The sequence below is a fragment of the Ascaphus truei genome, chromosome 2 (assembly GCF_040206685.1).
Source record: "Ascaphus truei isolate aAscTru1 chromosome 2, aAscTru1.hap1, whole genome shotgun sequence".
Taxonomy (NCBI): domain Eukaryota; kingdom Metazoa; phylum Chordata; class Amphibia; order Anura; family Ascaphidae; genus Ascaphus; species Ascaphus truei.
Window position 1 is genome coordinate 445,340,029 of NC_134484.1, and position 20,597 is coordinate 445,360,625.

Here is a 20,597-nt window from a genome sequence, read left to right on the forward strand (position 1 = left end):
CAGGACCACCGTGATATGGGTTAACAGTTGCTGTACTATGTGGAACATCAACCCCACCCACTATAATGTTAATGAGCCAACAGGACAAAGGACTTTGAATTTACAGCTGCATTCAATCTGAACCCTTTCAGTGTACATCTGAGTCTCCCCAAAAGTGGACGTCTGACGGGGTTCCCCAAGAGCTGCTCCCCTCTGCACAGGACCAGCGTACTAAGGGTTAACATTTGCTGTACTATGTGGAACATCAACCCCACACACTGGAATGTTAAAGAGCCAAGAGGACAAAGGACTTTGAATTCACAGCTGCATTCAATCTGAACCCCTACAGTGTACATCTGCGTCGCCCCAGAGGCAGTTAGCCTTTGCACAGCTGAAGGCAGCTAAAGGGTGTGAGCCATTTGCTACCATTCGCTGATGTTTGGTGATGTTAAGGCTTCTTATATTATTATATGGGTATGATGCACTACTATAACAATAAATGGGTACATGGTGGGTATAGTGGGTCTGGGGTGGGTGGTTAGGCCTTCCGGGTGGATATCCGGACAGGGTGGGTTAACCCCTTAATTACTGTAGCGGTTATTAACCGCTAAGGTGATTAAGGGACTGGGGGCCATTAGATGGTATTTGCTATGCATTTTTCTGGCAACGGAGGACAGGGACCTGGCAGTAAGCTGACGAGGACGCCCTTCATATTGCAGGGGAAAGTAGAACTGTATTTATTTACTTGATTTATGTACAGTATGCTGGCTAATGTTGTGTTTAATAATGGGCAGATAATCTATTATCCATATCTGGATAATAGTTATTTTGACCATTACTGTACTGTATGTGTTTGGTTGGGGGGGGGGTATTTATTTAAGTGTTGGACATGTTTTATTTTTTTACATACAGGGTTAGTACCTTAGGTCTTCGGGGACCTATGGAGACCACCTGAGGACCCTCGGACCTGCAGGTGGGGTTAACAGAAATTCCCCCAGGGGGAGTAAAGCGCATGGCCACACTGTGCTGCTACCCCTGCCGAGACGTCGTGCGTTATGGCCTGCCCAATCGCCTTCATTCCGACCAAGGCCGGGATTTTGAAAGCAAACTGATCTGGGAGATACTCAAAATCCTGGACATCAGCAACACAAGCAACTCTGTACCATCTGGAGGGTGACACTCTTCCGGAGAGATTCAACAGGACGTTGCTGGACATGCTCAGCACGTTGAAAGGTGCTCAGAAGACAGAACGGAGCCGACATGTGGAAGCTTTAGTACATGCGTACAACTGTACTCGACACGAGTCCACGGGATTCTCCCCATACTTCCTTATGTTTGGCCGAGAAGCCCGGTTGCCGGTGGATGTACGTCTGCAAGTGTCAACAGATGGGATACACAATGCAACGCACTTTAGATACGTGCAAAGGTTTCAGGAAAACCTGCAACAGGCTTACCAGCAAGCCGAGAAGTCCGCTGCTTGACTCAACGCCAACAACAAGCAACGCTATGACCACAAGGTCAGATATTGGGAAATCCATCCTGATTGTGCAGTGCTTTTCCGCAACCTATGGATTCCCGGGAAGCATAAACTTGCTGACCGTTGGCGTGACGGTGTATTTGAAATCAAGTCACAAATGCCGGGCCTCCCGATCTACCGTATAAAAGACATGGATTGCCGGGTAAGGGTCTGGCCCCATAACTACCTTCTGCCTATCCCACAAGTGGGAGATGATGAACCAGAGATATTGGCTACACCCGTGGACGGTGAGCCGGAGCAATCAAATGCTAGGCAAGAGACTGTAAATGAAACCATCCATTAACCCATTAGAGGATCCTCTGGTGGGACTTTCTCAAAGGGGACCTGTGACAGAGTGAAGTCAACTCCTATCAGTTATGCCTGGGAGACATATGTTCATCCAGCACTCATAAGGGTTAACTCAGGTGGAAGTTAGGTAATCAGGATGTAAGCTGACACCTGATAGCCAGCAAAGTAGAAAAGAATCTTGTTACTGGCAGTAGCTGTCTCTCTCAGCCCAGAGCACATGGATAGATGTGCTGCTAGCCAGACAGATACAGCACACTACTTACTGCAACCAAAGTAAGAATTGTTCCTTTGTTTTTCTGACTGCTTAAAAAACACTTACGGTTTGGTTATGGCTTACCCAGCCAGCCTGCTAGATAGGCCTGCTGTGTTAGTCAGTTTCTCCCATTGTGGAGCAGGATTTGCTTTGTTTAAAGGGACAGTGTACCCGCATGTTATGTTGCTGTGGAGAAATAAAGCCACTGAACGTTTTCATTTACCCTGAAACTACACGTGTGGACTGTTCCCTGACCTCGGCTACAGGCCGTCCTGCCACAGGTGGTGTCAGAAGTGGGATGTCGGACGGCCCCTGTATCTGAAGGGCCACACAAAAAAAATGGAGAAATTTTTTCCTCAGTTCCTTGAGCAACAGCTCCAGCTAGCAGAGAAGCAAGCAGAGCGACAAGCCCAGCAAGATGAGCAACAGGCCCGGCAAGAGGAAAAGCTACTCCAACTGCTGGTTGAAGGCCGAGCCCCAGGCAGACCAGAGATTCCAAATAACCCACCGGTGATGCTGCATAAAATGAAGCCAACCGAAGACCCAGAGGCATTCCTCCTCACTTTTGAAAGGGTAGCCACGGCCCATGGCTGGACAGTTGATCGCTGGGTAACGACTCTGGCTCCACTCCTCATAGGAGAAGCTCAGGCAGCCTACCATTCTCTTCCAGCAGACGAGGCCATGGACTATCAGCAACTAAAGGCTGCTATCCTGGATCGCCTAGGCCTTACTCCAGAGACCTACCGTCAGCGGTTCCGGACAGTCAAATATACAAACCGAGACAGACCCCGGGTCGTAGCCCACCGCTTAGTAGACTTATGTACCAGGTGGATACAACCGGAGAAGCATACCCAGGTAGAGATCCTTGAACAGTTTGTGCTCAAGCAGTTCATACAAATACTGCCCCCCTCCTCCCGCTCCTGGGTAAAAAGACACGCTGCATTTTCCCTGGATTCAGCGGTCCGCTTGGTGGAAAACTTCCTTGGCGACGACACCCAACAGGATAGCTGGGAACGGTCTGTGCAAACACCAGTTGCTTCCGGTGATGCTAGAGGCTGGAGAGCAGACAATCGAGGGGTCTACAACCCGCCAGCTCGGGAGATCCAGTCAACCCGATCGGAAGACCCTTTCCCATCTCGGAGGGTTCCTGGTACAAACTCCCGCAGAGACGCCCGTCCCGGGTCCGAGGCCATTGGATCACTCAAGGGAGGCCGCCACCCACAGTATTTCCCGAGAACCTGGACTCCTGTCACCCATCCGGTGAAGAGGATAACCCCACCAACCAGAAGGGAGGATCTCATCCAACAGCGGAGAGGTCCAAACACCGAGCCCCGTCGAGAGCTTCCGCTGACGAACGAGTTTGCGGACTCAGGAGATGATGAGGTGGACTGTTCATATGGCAGAACCACTGCCACAGCTTGTCTCTGAGGGGACCACAATCCGTGGTTAGTCCCAGCATCTCTGAAGGGGAAAAAAGTAAAAGCCATGCTGGACTCGGGATCTGGAAAAACCCTGATCCTAGAGGGCCTAATTCCAAGCAACAGACTATCTTATGACTCTCCTTGGAATATCGAATGTATCCATGGGGATACAAAGAGATACCCGACGGCAAACGTTCTACTGCGTATCAAGGATCAAGACGCTAGCCTACTAGTGGGAGTTGCTCCCTGGCTACCTGCTCCTGTTCTACTTGGCCGAGACTGGCCCTACTTCGAAATATTCTTGGCCCCTACTCCTACGGAGCCTACTTCTCTGGTGCCGGAGAAGCCCGGAGACTTGTTTCCTTTTTCCCCAGAGATTTTCCCCCGTAGACACCACGTCCCAAAGACACGTAAACAGAGACGTGCGGAAAAAGAGGACTGGTTAAGAAAGGCTGGGACTCTTGGTAACATTAGTCAGTCCAAAGGACTGCAGGTCATGGCCGGGGATGACCAGGGTGGGGAACAGATAGATACAGGAATTTTGCCAGACCTGGATCTTCCTGACTTCCGTCAGAGGCAGAGGAAGGACCCAGCTCTGGCTAGACAATATGAGAAGGTGGTACAGGTCAACAACAAGATAATGGATGAACAAGGTGTAAAAGTGTTTCCACATTTTGAACTGTTGAATGACATCCTATATCGTGTGAATAAGGTTACACAAACAGGGGAGGTCATTCGACAGATGCTAGTCCCTAAAGGGTTGATTAAAACAGTGTTCACCCTAGCCCATACTCTCCCATGGGGTGGTCATTTGGGCAGAGATAAGACCACGGACCGCATCTCGTCCCGGTTTTACTGGCCAGGCATACATGGTGACATCATGCTAGCAGCCATGCTTTTAAGCAGATATGCTTTTAAGTATATATGTTTCAAGTATTTATGAAGTTTAAAAAGGAAGGAAGACTATTGAATCACTCACTCATCTCTTCTCTTTCCTCAGGTAAAAACATATTCCAATTGTCTGTCTATCCTGATATCCTCCCATGCTGTGTATTTAGTTCTATTTAGGTAAAAACATATTCCAATTGTCTGTCTATCCTGATAACCTCCCATGCTGTGTATTTAGTTCTATTTAGGTAAAAACATATTCTAATTATCTGTCTGTAAATCATCCCCCTACTGTCTTAATTTAATTCAGCTTTCACACTTGTGCAAGGCAAAGCAACACCCACCTTAGAAAAACCATTTGCTTTAACTACCCTCACATGTGCTAATTAAGTTTGTTGTGCCAACCAGGTGACTTTCTAAAAGTATATAAGTAAACTCCTAACAGCCATTGCTGCTAGCAGCCATGCTTTTAAGCAGATATGCTTTTAAGTATATATGTTTCAAGTATTTATGAAGTTTAAAAAGGAAGTTCAAAAAGAAGTGGAAAAGTGGACATCACCTACTGCTTCTGATTCCTGCTTTTGATCTACGTTGGAAAGGAGGATATCACCCATCCCAGACTGCACATCTCAACACTTAACTATTGCTGTGATGCCGCCTTTATTTTTTATATTTGCTGCAACCGCACTTATTTTCAAATTATGCACTTCCTTCCACCAGTCTCCTTATGTCTCTAACTCTATTCATATATCTCCATCTCTCCTTTCTTCCCCACTTCTCAGTTCACATGAACTCCTTTCTTACCTGCGTCCTCTGTCACCACACAGCTATACCTCCTGCACTAAAACACACCCCTACAAATCATCCTCACACATCCTCTTTCTATCCATGCTTCTCCTCCTTGCTTCTGGGGATATCTCTCCCAATCCTGGTCCCTGCCTTATTTCTACTTGCTCTCGTCCTCGCCTCCCACATACAACTTCTACTCCTTCTGGTGTTAACCCCTCCAACCTCATACCCATCCCCTGCCACCCTCCCTCCTCTCTCCCTTTCTCCTGTGCCCTTTGGAATGCTCGCTCCCTCTCTAACAAGTTCCTCTCTGTGCATGACTTCTTTCTCTCTCACTCCCTGCTTCTCTTTGCTATAACTGAGACCTGGCTCACTCAGTCTGACTCTGCTCTGGAAGCTGCCCTCTCTTATGGTGGCCTTTCCTTCTCCCACACTCCGCGCCTTGATGGCAGGGGTGGAGGTGTGGGGCTCCTGCTCTCCTCTCTCTGCCGTTACCGAACTATTCCTATTCCCCCCTCTCTTGCCTTTCCCTCCTTTGAGGTTCACACTGTCCAGATCTTCTCTCCTCTCCCTGTTCATGTGGCGGTCATGTATCGCCCACCTACCTCTACTCATCCCCCTTCTGCCTTTCTCTCTCACTTTGAATCCTGGCTCTCTTTCTTCCTCTCCTCAGACTCCCCTGTTCTTCTCCTTGGGGACTTCAATTGCCACATTGATGACCCCTCTCTCCCTTGGGCTTCCCGCTTTCTTTCTCTAACCTCTTCTTTTGGCCTTCAACAGTGGACTGCAGCCAGCACCCACAAGGATGGCCACTACTTAGACCTGGTTTTCACTAAAAATTTCTCTCTCTCTGATTTCTCCATTTCCCCTTTTCCTCTCTCTGACCATCACCTCATCTCATTCTCTCTATCTCGCTTCTCAACTTCTCCACCTCCATCTACACCCCGGTTCTGCAGAAACCTGCGCTCTATTCACTTACCTGACTTTGAGTCCACGTTACACTCCTCCCTCTCCTCTCTCAGATCTGCTACAGACCCTGACAAACTGGTCAGGAACTACAACTCTGCCTTGTCCTCCTCTCTTGATCTACATGCCCCGCTTTCTCTCTGCCGCACTTGCCCTTTTAACCCTAGACCCTGGTTAAATTCCCACACGCGCATGCTGTGTTCCTCCACTCGTTCCTCTGAACGCCTCTGGAGGAAATCTCATACTCTCGCAGACTTCCTTCACTACAAATTTATGCTATCCTGTTTCAACTCTGCCCTCTCGCAAGCTAAACAAGCCTACTTTTCTTCACTAATCAACATGCACAAGTCTAACCCACGCCGACTGTTCTCTGTCTTTGATACTCTACTCAAACCACCCTCCGCTGCCTCTCCTTCCTCCATCTCCGCTCAGGACTTTGCTGACTATTTTAAGGAAAAGGTGGAATCCATACGTCAGAACATCCCCTCTGTTTCTTCCTCCCATCCTACAGCTCTTCCTAACTCTCCTCCTGCCTTCCTTGACTCTTTTTCCACTGTCTCAGAGGAGGATGTGTCGCTGTTGATCGCCTCTTCTCCCTCTACCACTTGCCCTCTTGACCCCATTCCCTCCCATCTCCTAAAACCTCTTGCTCCTACTATAATCCCTACGCTCACGCACATTTTTAACTCCTCCCTCTGCTCTGGAACCTTTCCATCCTCCTTCAAACATGCAACAGTCATACCATTACTCAAAAACAGCAAGCTTGACCCTACCTGTCTTTCTAACTATCGGCCTGTCTCCCTCCTGCCTTTTGCCTCTAAACTCCTTGAACGTCTTGTATTCGCTCGCTTGCTCCATTTTCTCAACACCTATTCTCTCCTAGACCCTCTACAATCTGGCTTCCGTACTGCTCACTCCACGGAAACAACCCTCACTAAAATAACTGACGACCTCCATGCTGCCAAAGACAGAGGTCATTACACTCTGCTCATATTACTCGACCTCTCTGCAGCATTTGACACCGTGGACCACCCTCTTCTCCTTCACATTCTCCATACTCTTGGCATTCGGAACAAAGCTCTATCCTGGATCTCATCCTACCTCTCCCATCGTACTTTCAGTGTCTCTTCTGCTAATACCTCCTCCTCCTCTATTGATCTCTCTGTGGGGGTACCCCAGGGCTCTGTCCTGGGACCTCTTCTCTTTTCTCTGTATACACTCTCTCTAGGTGACCTAATAACATCTTTTGGGTTTAATTATCACCTCTATGCTGACGACACACAAATATATTTCTCAACACCAGACCTTACACCTACTGTACAAACCAAAGTTTCTGAATGTCTCTCTGCTATATCATCCTGGATGGCCCTCCGCCGCCTTAAACTCAACATGGCTAAAACAGAGCTCCTCATACTTCCTCCCAAACCTGGCCCTACTACCTCCTTCCACATTACTGTTGGAACTACGATCATTCACCCAGTAGCCCAAGCACGCTGCCTTGGGGTCACACTCGACTCCTCTCTCACATTTGCCCCTCACATTCAAAACATTTCTAAAACCTGTCGCTTTTTCCTCCGCAATATAACAAAGATACGCCCTTTCCTCTGTTGCTCGACTGCTAAAACTCTGACTCAGGCCCTCATTCTCTCCCGTCTTGATTACTGTAACCTCCTGCTGTCCGGCCTTCCTGCCTCTCACCTGTCTCCCCTACAATCTATCCTTAACGCTGCTGCCAGAATCACTCTACTTTTTCCTAGATCTGTCTCAGCATCTCCCCTCATGAAATCCCTCTCCTGGCTTCCGATCAAATCCCGCATCTCACACTCCATTCTTCTCCTCACTTTTAAAGCTTTACACTCTTCTGCCCCTCCTTACATCTCAGCCCTAATTTCTCGTTATGCACCATCCAGACTCTTGCGTTCTTCTCAAGGATGTCTTCTTTCTACCCCCTTTGTATCTAAAGCCCTCTCCCGCCTTAAACCTTTTTCATTGACTGCCCCTCACCTCTGGAATGCCCTTCCCCTCAGTACATGACTAGCACCCTCTCTATCCACCTTTAAGACCCACCTTAAGACACACTTGCTTAAAGAAGCATATGAATAGGACTGTGGCTATTCTGAACACATGGCACATAAAGCTTGGCCCCCTGCAGATGCACTTACCAGAACTCCCTTCTACTGTCTCTGTACGTTCTCCCTACCTACCAATTAGACTGTAAGCTCCTCGGAGCAGGGACTCCTCTTCCTTAATGTCTAAAGCACTTATTCCCATGATCTGTTATTTATATTATCTGTTATTTATTGGATTACCACATGTATTACTGCTGTGAAGCGCTATGTACATTAATGGCGCTATATAAATAAAGACATACAATACAATACAATCATGAAACTATGTGAGACATGTCCTGAATGCCAGTTAACTAGCCAAAAAGGACAGAAGACGGCTCCCTTGGTCCCTCTGCCCTTGGTTGCCTCAGACTGATGGATTGGTAGAGAGGTTTAACCGTACTTTAAAAACCATGCTAAGGAAGTTTGTGGACACTGAAAAGCGAGCTTGGGATGAACTTCTCCCTTTCCTGTTGTTTGCGGTACGAGAAGTTCCCCAATCATCCACAGGCTTCTCCCCGTTTGAGCTCCTATATGGACGCCAACCTCAAGGTATTCTCGACCTACTGAAGGAATCCTGGGAGGAGGAGCCCTCTCCCTCCAAGAATACCCTTCAGTATGTCACAGACCTTAGAAACTGCCTAGACATGATAGGTCGGTTTGCTAAGGAAAACCTCAAATCTGCTCAAGAACGTCAAGAGAGGCAATACAACCAAAATGCTCGCTTGAGGGTCTTCCAACCTGGGGACCAGGTGATGCTACTACTACCGACATCAGAGAGTAAACTCCTTGCGAAGTGGCAGGGTCCTTTCCAAGTTCTCCGCCGCACCGGGGAGGTGAACTATGAGATCTCTCAACCAGGGTCCAGGAAGGGTAAACAAATCTACGTGAACCTCCTGAAACCCTGGAAAATGATGAGATCGCTGTTCATCCACCCTCGGGAACAAGAGACGGATTTGGGTCCACAGCTTCCAAGGGGTAGTACGTACAATGACCATCAGGTTCCCATGGGAGGGCAGTTAACAACGGAACAAAGGTCAGACCTACTAGAATTATGTGACCAGTTCCCAGATGTTTTTTCTGAGCTGCCAGGGCAGACTGATTTAGTGTCCCATAGGATTGAGACAGAACCTGGCGTAAAAGTACGGTACCGTCCCTATAGATTGCCAGAGGGCCGAAAAGACCTGGTAGAGAGGGAGATAATAGACATGTTGGAATTGGGCGTGATCGAGGAGTCCCACAGCGAATGGTGTAGCCCTATAGTGTTGGTCCCTAAACCAGATGGGAAGGTGAGGTTTTGCGTGGATCTGCGAAAGGTAAATGCTGTATCCAGATTTGATGCATACCCAATGCCTAGGGTGGATGAATTGCTTGACTCGCATGGTAAAGCAGAGTATATCTCCACCCTAGATCTCACGAAAGGATATTGGCAGATACCTCTAGCGGAAGAATCCAAATGCAAAACTGCCTTCGCCACCCCTCTTGGTTTATACCAATTCGTCACTATGCCATTTGGGTTACATGGGGCTCCAGCCACGTTCCAAAGGTTAATGGACAAGGTACTACGACCCCATAGGGCATATGCCATGCCGCGGCCTACTTGGATGACATTGTCATCTATAGCAGACACTGGCAGTCTCATATAAAAAGGTTAAGGGCAGTCCTAACGTACTTAAGAGAAGCAGGGCTCACTGCAAATCCCAAAAAATGTGCCCTGGGTAAATCCACTACAAAGTACTTGGGCTATGCCGTTGGTGGAGGGATAGTAAGGCCACTAGCTAGCAAGGTGGCCGCCATAAAGGAAGTCCCCACCACACAGACAAAGACACAGGTCCGCGCCCTTTTGGGGTTAGCAGGGTATTACGGGCGGTTTATCCCCATTTTTTCAGAAATTTCTGCACCCCTAACAGATCTGACAAAAAAGAGTGCCCCGACCCAAGTTAAATGGTCTTGGGAGTGCCAAGACGCCTTTGACACGCTTAAAAAGTGCCTCTCAGAGGGCCCCGCTCTTCGGAGCCCAGATTTTAAAGAGCCCTTCATCATCCAGATGGATGCCTCAGAGGTAGGACTGGGAGCAGTGCTGTCCCAGCAGTTTGATGGTGTTGAACACCCCATACTGTTCATCAGCCGGAAGCTGTTCCCAAGGGAAGTGAGGTATTCCGTCATTGAGAAGGAGTGCCTCGCTGTAAAATGGGCAATTGAGGCCTTGAGACATTATGTCGCCGGAGTACACTTCACCCTGGTCACTGACAATGCGCCCATGAAGTGGTTAAACACCATGAAGGACACAAACTCAAGGTTGATCAGGTGGTATATGGCCCTCCAACCCTTCTCTTTTGATATTCAGCATAGACCTGGAAAGGACCATGGAAATGCTGATTTTTTGTCAAGAGAAGGAGTGGAGGGTCGGGCTTCAGCCCTGTGGGACACTAGCCACACACAAACAGGGGAGGTATGTGACAGAGTGAAGTCAACTCCTATCAGTTATGCCTGGGAGACATATGTCTGAGTGCTTCATCCAGCACTCATAAGGGTTAACTCAGGTGGAAGTTAGGTAATCAGGATGTAAGCTGACACCTGATAGCCAGCAAAGTAGGAAAGGATCTTGTTACTGGCAGTAGCTGTCTCTCTCAGCCCAGAGCACACGGATAGATGTGCTGCTAGGCAGACGGATACAGCACACTACTTACTGCAACCAAAGTAAGAATTGTTCCTTTGTTTTTCTGACTGCTTAAAAGACACTTACGGTTTGGTTATGGCTTAGCCAGCCAGCCTGCTAGATAGGCCTGCTGTGTTAGTCAGTTTCTCCCATTGTGGAGCAGGATTTGCTTTGTTTAAAGGGACAGTGTACCTGCATGTTATGTTTCTGTGGAGAAATAAAGCCACTGAACGTTTTCATTTACCCTGAAACTACACGTGTGGACTGTTCCCTGACCTCGGCTACAGGCCGTCCTGCCACAGGACCCAAAGTCCGGAAGCACCTCCCGGAGGACCCACAGGTAAAGGGCCCGACAAACAATGCCGGCAAGGGTAGCTCCAACGAGCCAACCTCTACACCCCAGCAACCCATGCTTCATTCCAAACAGAGACTATTCAGAGACATTTATTCCCTCAATGGAAGAGGCTGAGCCTCAGGACTATACCTATTGCTCCCCAGAGGGAGTAGCTAAAGAACAGCTCTGGCGGAGCCAAAGAATTAGGTACCCTCCGAATCGGGTAACTTATGATACAATTGGGGCAACTCATTATGAGGCTCAGCAGTGGTCTCGGAGTAAAATACACTCCATTATTATGATGTTTACCCCTCTGTAGGGCGCTGCCATCTTGGTTGCGATAGTGCATGTGAAAGATGCCACGCATGCGCAGAGTAGACGAGCGAGCGTCCATTAGAGAAGGCTCTGTGGGGACTACAGCCCCCAGCATGCATAGGGGCAGGTAGTCAGGTGCACCAGAACAGCCAATAGGGCTGCAGCTTCCCCTGCAAGGGGAATATAGATACATTTTGCGCGCTGCAGCCACGTTAGTCGGAGCTGGGATACAGATAGGATAGGTTGTTCATTTGCAGGTGTCTGTGGCACCTGCACTAGGACAGAGACCCCCCTGGGCCCCAGCTAGGCCCCGACTCCCCTCAGATTGTGGTAGCTGCAGGGAGAGGCCCATAGATAGGGACACTGCCCCTGTAGCATTAAAGCGAGGAACACAGCCAGGACGTGGCGGCATCAAGACCTCAGGTGATCTAGGACCAGACACCTGCCACAAAGAGACATTGCATATGGTGGTACAATCTTGGCGAGACCCACCCAATGTAGAGATGGTGGCTTCGCGGTTACCGTCACTGGATCCATGGATTTCATCAGCATCGCTGCGCACCAAGGTGTGGACACACCCAGCAGGTACCTCATCTCACCAAACTGCACCAACTATACATGGGCTAGTGGGGCAGCGCTGTCTAACACACGGGTGGTTGGTTCTGTGGACACTGCGACGGTACAGGGCTCGGAGCACCTCAGTACATTGAGGTAACCCCGCAGGGGTGTGGACACGGTGTTGGGAAGGCACGGTGAGAGGTTGCAGCCCTGCGAGGCCTAGTGTTACAGTAGTGGTGTCATTGTTTATGATTGTTTATATATTTACAGTAAAGTGCTATTGTTTTATTACATCAGTGTGTATTGTTCATATATGGTACAGCACGGGGCTATCCCACATAGTTAGGATCCTGCGCAGGTGGAGGTGCTGTCACCCATCGAATCAGGTACACCCCAGGCTCTCAGCGGCGGAGGTTCAGGCCTCCTGTGAGCCACAGGTAAAGCACCACACACACCGTAGCTGCCCTATCTCCCAGGGGGTGGGGGAAAGTGCGCAACAGGTATTACAAATGTAAAACAATAATAATATAAAACAAGCAGAAAAGGATAAGGTGGGTATGAGATGAAGACCGGAAGAGTTCAGTTTATGATGCGCAGAGAAAGAAGAAATGAGACGCCTCCTATCACCTCTCAGCCACATCCAGGCAGAAGATTATCTAGAAACAAAAATGAAAGAGAGCACTACAGAGAATTAATATTTAGCAAAATAATTGTTATTAAAACTCACATTTCCATGTTAATGTACAAAATCTACCCCATTGCTCTATTTTGTAGCCACTTATTTCTCAGCTTTAGTTTGTTGCCTGTAGAGTCCATAAGTACACCTCTCAGACTGCAATAATGTGTGCTTACATGCATGCACACGTCAAGGCATACCGGTGTGCATGTGTTCTTGCATGAAAACATGCATTAAATACAAATGCTGTAACACAAGTTCTCATGGAAGCACGCATGTATTCATGTATGCATGGATGTACACAAGCACAAACACATAACTGAGCACAGAGAGACATACAGTATGCATGCCTAGTTACCTACTAGAAAAAAATTCAAATTACTTTTAAGGAAGGGTCGGATTGGTTGAAATCCGGTGTTGATAACAATATACTGTATGCCTGCCACTTCATGCATATGCCACAGGCATCTTTGATAGGAAACGGGGATCTATCAGGATATTATTATACAATAGGGTAAAAAGCTCATGAAAACAATCATTTAGAATTTGGTATTTGCAAATTAAATTTTTCTTGCGAGAATGATATGTAGAATATATTAAACCAAACAAAAGTTGCGAATATTTTAGTGGGGAAATCAGAAAATAATTTTTGTTTGGAAAATATTGAATAGGCCCCATAGTTGTTCAAAGACATTATATTTATTTTGTGCATAAAAAAATCTAACAACTGTGAAACTATCTTTTGAAGCCATTTGAAGCTTCCTTGGCAAGGTTATAACAAGATTTGAACATATGGAAGAGCACTATTTTTTTTCATTCATCTCCTGACATTTCTGTGCACCAACAATGCCATCTGTAACTCTGATAACTAGCACAGTATGTATTTTAATGGAGAATCTGTTTTTGATTACTTTTGAGGTAATAAACATGTTTCCTCATAAAGTAATGTTTATTTGCAACACACTGTCAATGGCTATTGATTTTAGATAAAAATGGACTTGCTGTAGATTCTAATAGTCTCTACTATGAGTCATATTGTTACATTTATATCCACTGGAGAATAAAAAATTCACGTGAAAACTCATGTGTTCATGAGTGTATGTACAGTATATATATCTTTATGTATATAGTGCCATTAATGTACATACAGTAGAGCTTCACAGCAGTAATACACGTGACAAGCATATGTAGCCCCGGTAAGAAATGGGGGCTATATATCTTTCTCCTACTGGTGTAAGTCCTGTTAAGGGCAGGCCGCCAGTAGCTATCATGGGTTTCCCCAGCTTCAAGCCCTGCCAGGATTGGTGGAGGTAGGCACCTGACTCTGTGGCTTATGCAAGAGACACAGGGGAGGGGCCTGCTGACATTATGATGGGCAGGGCTGTCTCGATTTAGTGGGCTGCTCCTGTGAGTCTGGAGTTAGTTAGTGAGTTAGACTTTTTGAGAGGAGTGTTGGAGTGCAGCAAGTCAGAGAGAGAGTGCTGAAGCAGAGTCTGAGCTTGGAGCATGCCAGTGAGAGGAGAAACTCAGCCACCTTGAGTAGAGCTGATAGCACAATAGTGCAGTGGACCAATGCCCCTCACCCTGTAAGCAAAGTGGTCCTCAAAATGAACCCAACCATCTACATTAACGCGAAAGGTAGACGCAGTTGCTCGCGCGCTACAGAGGCAGTCACATCCAGTGTATCATCCCAAGCTGAGTCAGAGACAGGTACTTCTAGTGCAGTGTCCGAGTACGAGCACCGTGACAAGTGGTGGGCACCCCTGTTCACTGGGTATCACAAAGGTATGGACCGTACCAGGTTCTTGTTAATCAGGAGCAACATAGTAGACCATTGGTGGGTGGTAGGTGCCTACACTGGCTACCAACTTTATTCTTAGTTGGCTAGCTCCGCGAATTTCAGAGTATCCCGGTGATGTGCGGTTTTGTATCATTTTCTCCCGGGGTGTATAGCGTTATTTCCGCGGCAGTGATTTAAGCATTTTATTCCGGCTGGCTGCAATACTGCAATGCCGTGTAAAACCGCATGGGGGCGTTTGCGAGCTGTTGTCTTTGAAGCCGAGAAATTCATGAATTGTAATGCAGTATATACTGTATATATACAGTATATACTGTATAACAACAACCCCTATAACCCCTAACATACACATACAGTACTGTATATGCACATCAATGATACTATAGGCCGTCCCCTGGCGAGATGTGTTTGCAGCAGAGAGAGAACCGCTGCTCTCTCTGCGCAAACATCGGCACATTAAAAATTATTTAAAATACATTTTTATTGATAGTGTAGATGTGCAGGGGGTCTCCGGAGCTGAACCGCGTTGGTTTCAGGTCTGGGGACCCCCTGCTTCCCGAGATACAGCCCCCTTTATGAGGTGCCGGTATCCCTCTGCGTTTAAAGGTCCCGATCACGTGTCCCTAAAGGGGACTGTTTCTCGGGAAGCAGGGGGTCCCCAGACCTAAAACCAAAACGTTTCTGCTCCGGAGACCCTCTGCACATGTACAGTATGAATAAAAAACATATATAAATAAACACTCGTTCCTTACCTTAGCGGTGCTACGGTAATGAAGCAGCATTTCTGTATTTTAATAATATTATACAGTGAGCAGGGGGTTCCCTGAGCCAGAAATTAATGCTCAGGTACCCCCCCTGCTCCTGCACAATATTATTAAAATACAGAAATGCTGCTTCATTACCATAGCGGATAGCCGCTAAGGCAATGAAGGGGTTAACTCACCGTGCCCGCTTTATTGTGTGTAGCGGGGGTGGGTGAAGGGGGTATTTGGCCCTTGGTGTGAATTTAGGACTTGCGGGGGGGTTGCGGGTGCACTTAACCCCTTCACGACCGTAGCAGTTAATACCGCTACGGTCATGAAGGGGTTAAGCCCTCCCGCTACCCCCCCGCACGCACTAAACAAGCACCGTTGGGGCTAATACCCCCTTCACCCACCCCCGCTACATTAAATACAAATAATAAATACATTTGAAATACATTTTTATTTATAGTGTAGATGTGCAGGGGGTCTCCGGAGCTGAATCGCGTTGGTTTCAGGTCTGGGGACCCCCTGCTTCCCGAGATACAGCCACCTTTATGAGGTGCCGGTATCCCTCTGCGTTTAAAGGGCCCGATCACGTGATCGCGGCCTGTAAACCAAGCAGAGCAGAGGGATACCGGCACCCCCTAAAGGGGCCTGTATCTCGGGGAGCAGGGGGTCCCCAGACCTAAAACCACAGCGGTTCAGCTCCGGAGACCCTCTGCACATCTACACTATCAATAAAAATGTATTTTAAATGTATTTATTTATATTCATTTATTTATTTATATTTATTTATTAATTGTGCTGCTGCTGCTGTGTGTGAATTTTTTTTATTGTGGGTAGTGGGGGTGGGTGAAGGGGGTATTAGCCCCATCAGTGGTTGTTTAGGGCTTGCGGGGGGGTAGCGGGTGCACTTAACCCCTTCAAGTCCTAAACTCACACCAAGGGCCAAACACCCCCTTCCCCCATCCCCGCTACCCACAATAAAAAAAATTCACGCACAGCAGCCCCACAATTAATAAATAAATCTAAATAAATAAATAAATACATGAAGAGAAATAAATATATACTGTATATATATACTGTATATACAGGCATACCCCGCTTTAAGTACACTCACTTTAAGTACACTCGCGAGTAAGTACATATCGCCCAATAGGCAAACGGCAGCTCACGCATGCACCTGTCATCACATCCTGAACAGCAATACCGGCTTCCTACCTGTACTGAAGCTGTGCGCAAGCAGGGAGACTATAGAGCCTGTTACAAATGCGTTATTTACATCAGTTATGCACGTATATGATGATTGCAGTACAGTACATGCATCGATAAGTGGGGAAAAGGTAGTGCTTCACTTTAAGTACATTCTCGCTTTACATACATGCTCCGGTCCCATTGCGTACGTTAATGCGGGGTATGCCTGTATACAGTATATATATAATAACAATCCCTATACATATACGGTATATATATACACAGTATATACTGTATATGTATAGGGATTGTTATTATATATATACTGTATACAGGCATACCCCGCATTAACGTACGCAATGGGACCGGAGCATGTATGTAAAGCGAGAATGACTTAAAGTGAAGCACTACCTTTTCCCCACTTATCGGTATATATATACACACACACAGTATATACACACATGATGAACCAATATACAAATAAATGTAGAATGGTTATCAAAATCATACTGTCCTACAAATAACGCTTCTCCATACAGACAATAATAATAATAATAATCCATTTAATAATCCTAACTGATCTTACAATATAAAACATAACATTCCAATCCACACAGTACATTGCATTTACATTGTATAAATGATGCATACAATCTATGCACCATATACATTCTGCAAATGAATGTTAACAATATCATTGTAAGCTACTGTACGAGTAAATACAAACACTTCCAAACAAGTCAACTATTTTAACCAATCAAGTAAACAAAAATCAATATATACTGTAAGTACCAACCAGAAAACACAATTTTAAACCAAAGCTAACCTTTACAATACCAAGGATTACATCTATCTAATTGTAAAAAACATTATACATTATACACACATTGAAGCATTGCAATAAACAACATACAGTACAGTACATCCCCTGTATCTCCCTGCCTTCAGTGTAATCTGTTTAAAGCCCCCTCCCCCCTAATGTTTCTGTTAAATCTTTCTGCCTTCAGTGTAATCTGTTTAAAGCCCCCTCCCCCCTAATGTTTCTGTTAAACAGATTACACTGAAGGCAGAGAGATTTAACAGAAACATTAGGGGGGAGGGGGCTTTAAACAGATTACACTGATGGCAGAGAGATTTAAAGCCCCTTCCCCCTAATGTTTCTGTTAAATCTCCCTCCCTGCCTGTAATGCTGTGAGTGCAGTGTATGTAAATGTGGGGAGGGGGAGTGGGTTATGACCCCACCTCCTTGACTGTGGTCTGTGTAAAGCCCCCTCCCCCTTATGTTTCTGTTAAATCTCCCTCCCTGCCTGTATTGCTGTGAGTGCAGTGTATGTAAATGTGGGGAGGGGGGGGACCCAATGTGCATACTGTGAGGTCTAACCACCCTCACCCCCTACCCACATACCGTTACCCCCCCCCCCCATCCTGGCCATGGCCCCTCCGCTTCTGCAAAACAGACACAAAAATTAAAACATCCAAAGTAATGTCCCCTAACCCCTTAATCACCATAGCGGTTATTAACCGCTACAGTCATTAAGTGGTTAACCCACCCTCACCCACCACTCGGGATGCCTACATACCCTCCCACACTAACCCCCCCCCCCCCCGTGAGGCCTAACCACCCAGTCAGTACCCACAAGGGAGGCCTACCTACATACCGTTGGGGAAACACCCCCCCCCCCCCACCCCCAGTAGCCACAATAAAAACAGTACAATGACCCACAATAAACAGCATTATATTTATTAAATACATTACCCACCCCCTGTGCCCCCCCATAAATACAAGATTTATTCTTTTACATACAGGGTTCATAACGCAGCCCCACGCGAGTCCCTGGTGGGCTGGCAGGGCACCTGGACAGACCTACAGTTTACCAGCAGCCCTTTTTACACAGGTTCTGGAGGCCTGCTGGTGGATCCTGCCAGCACCATGGCCCCCAGGTGGTCTCCTTGGGTCACCGTGGGCCACAATTGGGTCCCCACGGTAGGCCCAAGGATGTCTGGGAGCCCCGGCTCAGACCCACAGGTGTCAGCGGGGCCTCGAGTGGTTCCCTCGGGGGTCTGGGGAACTCACGGGTGCTCACTACGGGTCCGCGGTGCCCCCACAGAAGTGGGACCACACATCATCATCCCCGCACCTACGGGTCGGCGGTGCCCCCACAGAAGTGGGACCACACATCGTCATCCCCGCAGACTACGGGTCGGCGGTGCCCCCACAGAAGTGGGACCACACATCGTCATCCCCGCATGTGTCACCCGTGGAACCACCAGCCTGATACCCTTGGGATAGCCGAAGATACCACAGGTAGTCTCCAGAGGTCCCACGCAGAACCACGGAACCAACCCTGAATGTAAAAAAAATAAACCTGGCCTATACATTCAATACATACACCCTCCCCCCCAACACCTACAGTACAATAATGTGCAAAATAACTATTATCCAGATATGGATAATAGATTGATTGCCCATTATTAAAAACATTAACTAGCATATACAAATAAATAAAGTACTACTGACCTCATCAATACGAAGTGTCCGTGGCCAGCAACATCCTTGTCTTGTCCACAAAATACATTGCCAATACAAAGCCAATACATTGCAAGTACATTCAGATATCAATTAACCCCTTAAACACCTTATCAGATAATAACCGCAAAGGTGATTAAGGGGTTAAGCCACACAGGCCCGATACCCACCCTTCACCCATGAATTTGTACAGTGGCTTCATCATGCAACTATATACAGTATATATATATACTGTATATATATACACAGAGAGAGAGAGAGAGAGAGAGAGAGATACTGTATATATATATATACAGTATATATATATATATATATATACAGTATATATATATATATATATATATACACAGTATATACACACACATGATGAACCAATATACAAATAAATGTAGAAGGGTTATCAAAACCATACTGTTCTACAACCAAACACTTCTCCATACAGACACACTACATTAAAATCAATTTCCTTTAAAAATCCTAACTGATCTCACAATCTATATCATCACAAACCAATGAAAAACCTCACATTCCAATATATATGATGCATAAAATCTATGCACCATATACATTCTGCAAATGAATCAACCAAGTAAACAAAAATCAATTAGCAATCATTATTTACATCCCTAAACAATTCACACTCCATCAAGAACAATGAAACAATTAACTAATTCACGCCTGGAGCAGAACAATTTAGCCTGTGAAAAAATACAGTACCGATCAGAATACAACCTTTAAAACCAAGGCAACACACAATACAATACCAAGGAATACATCTATCTAATTTTAAAATACTTTAAACTCACAATAAAGCATAGCAGCATAGACAAATTAATTTAAAACACATCAAATCAAGCTTTTAAAACAACATCATTTCTTACCCTGTATGTATATATCTCTCTAGACATATATACATACATACATACAGTGGCAAGAAATGATATACCACAAAAAAAAAATACACATGTTAAAAAAGCTTTTGAAAAAATTAACAAGTTAAATAAAATACATTTCTTTAGTTCACTTACCATTAATTGGCCCCACCGACTCCCGTTGCGCAGCTTACTCACGAACCAATCCACGATCAGGAACCCATAAAATATAAAACCATAAAATAATAAACATTAAACTAAAAATCCAAATCAATCCATGGGTCTTCTACTTGTAATCCATCTTCATCTGTGTTCTTCTTTCTACTATCTCCTTCCAGCGGGGCGGGGTCTTCTCCCCGTCTGCGGCCACGCCCTTGTCTTCTTTCTTGCCCGGAGGTCCTTCCTCCGCGGCGTCTGGCTTCAAAATGAGACGACATAGGCTTTTAAAGGCCTATGACGTCACATTTTTCGTCATGGTTCCCACGGTCCTAATTGGGCCGTGAAAACCATGTGTTTTGGCCGACAAAAAAAAAATGATGACGTCACTTAATCCAATCAGAATGGCTTTGCTTCAATTGCCTTTAAGATGACGTCATGAAAAGACACATGGCCGCCCTCACATGGTATGGTAGCCAATATATATCTCTCTCTCTCTGTATATATATACAGTATATATACTGTATATAGTTGCA

At 46.4% G+C, this 20,597-nt stretch overlaps 1 long non-coding RNA gene across 1 annotated transcript in view; it reads right to left on the reverse strand.

The window, feature by feature from the left end:
* Positions 1 to 8,018: 8,018 nt before the first annotated feature.
* Positions 8,019 to 20,597, reverse strand: part of LOC142487861 (uncharacterized) — a 31,369-nt gene continuing 18,790 nt past the window's right edge. The window contains exon 4 of the long non-coding RNA XR_012799338.1: positions 8,019 to 12,751. This is a non-coding gene — a long non-coding RNA (uncharacterized LOC142487861). The remainder of the gene's footprint in view (positions 12,752 to 20,597) is intronic.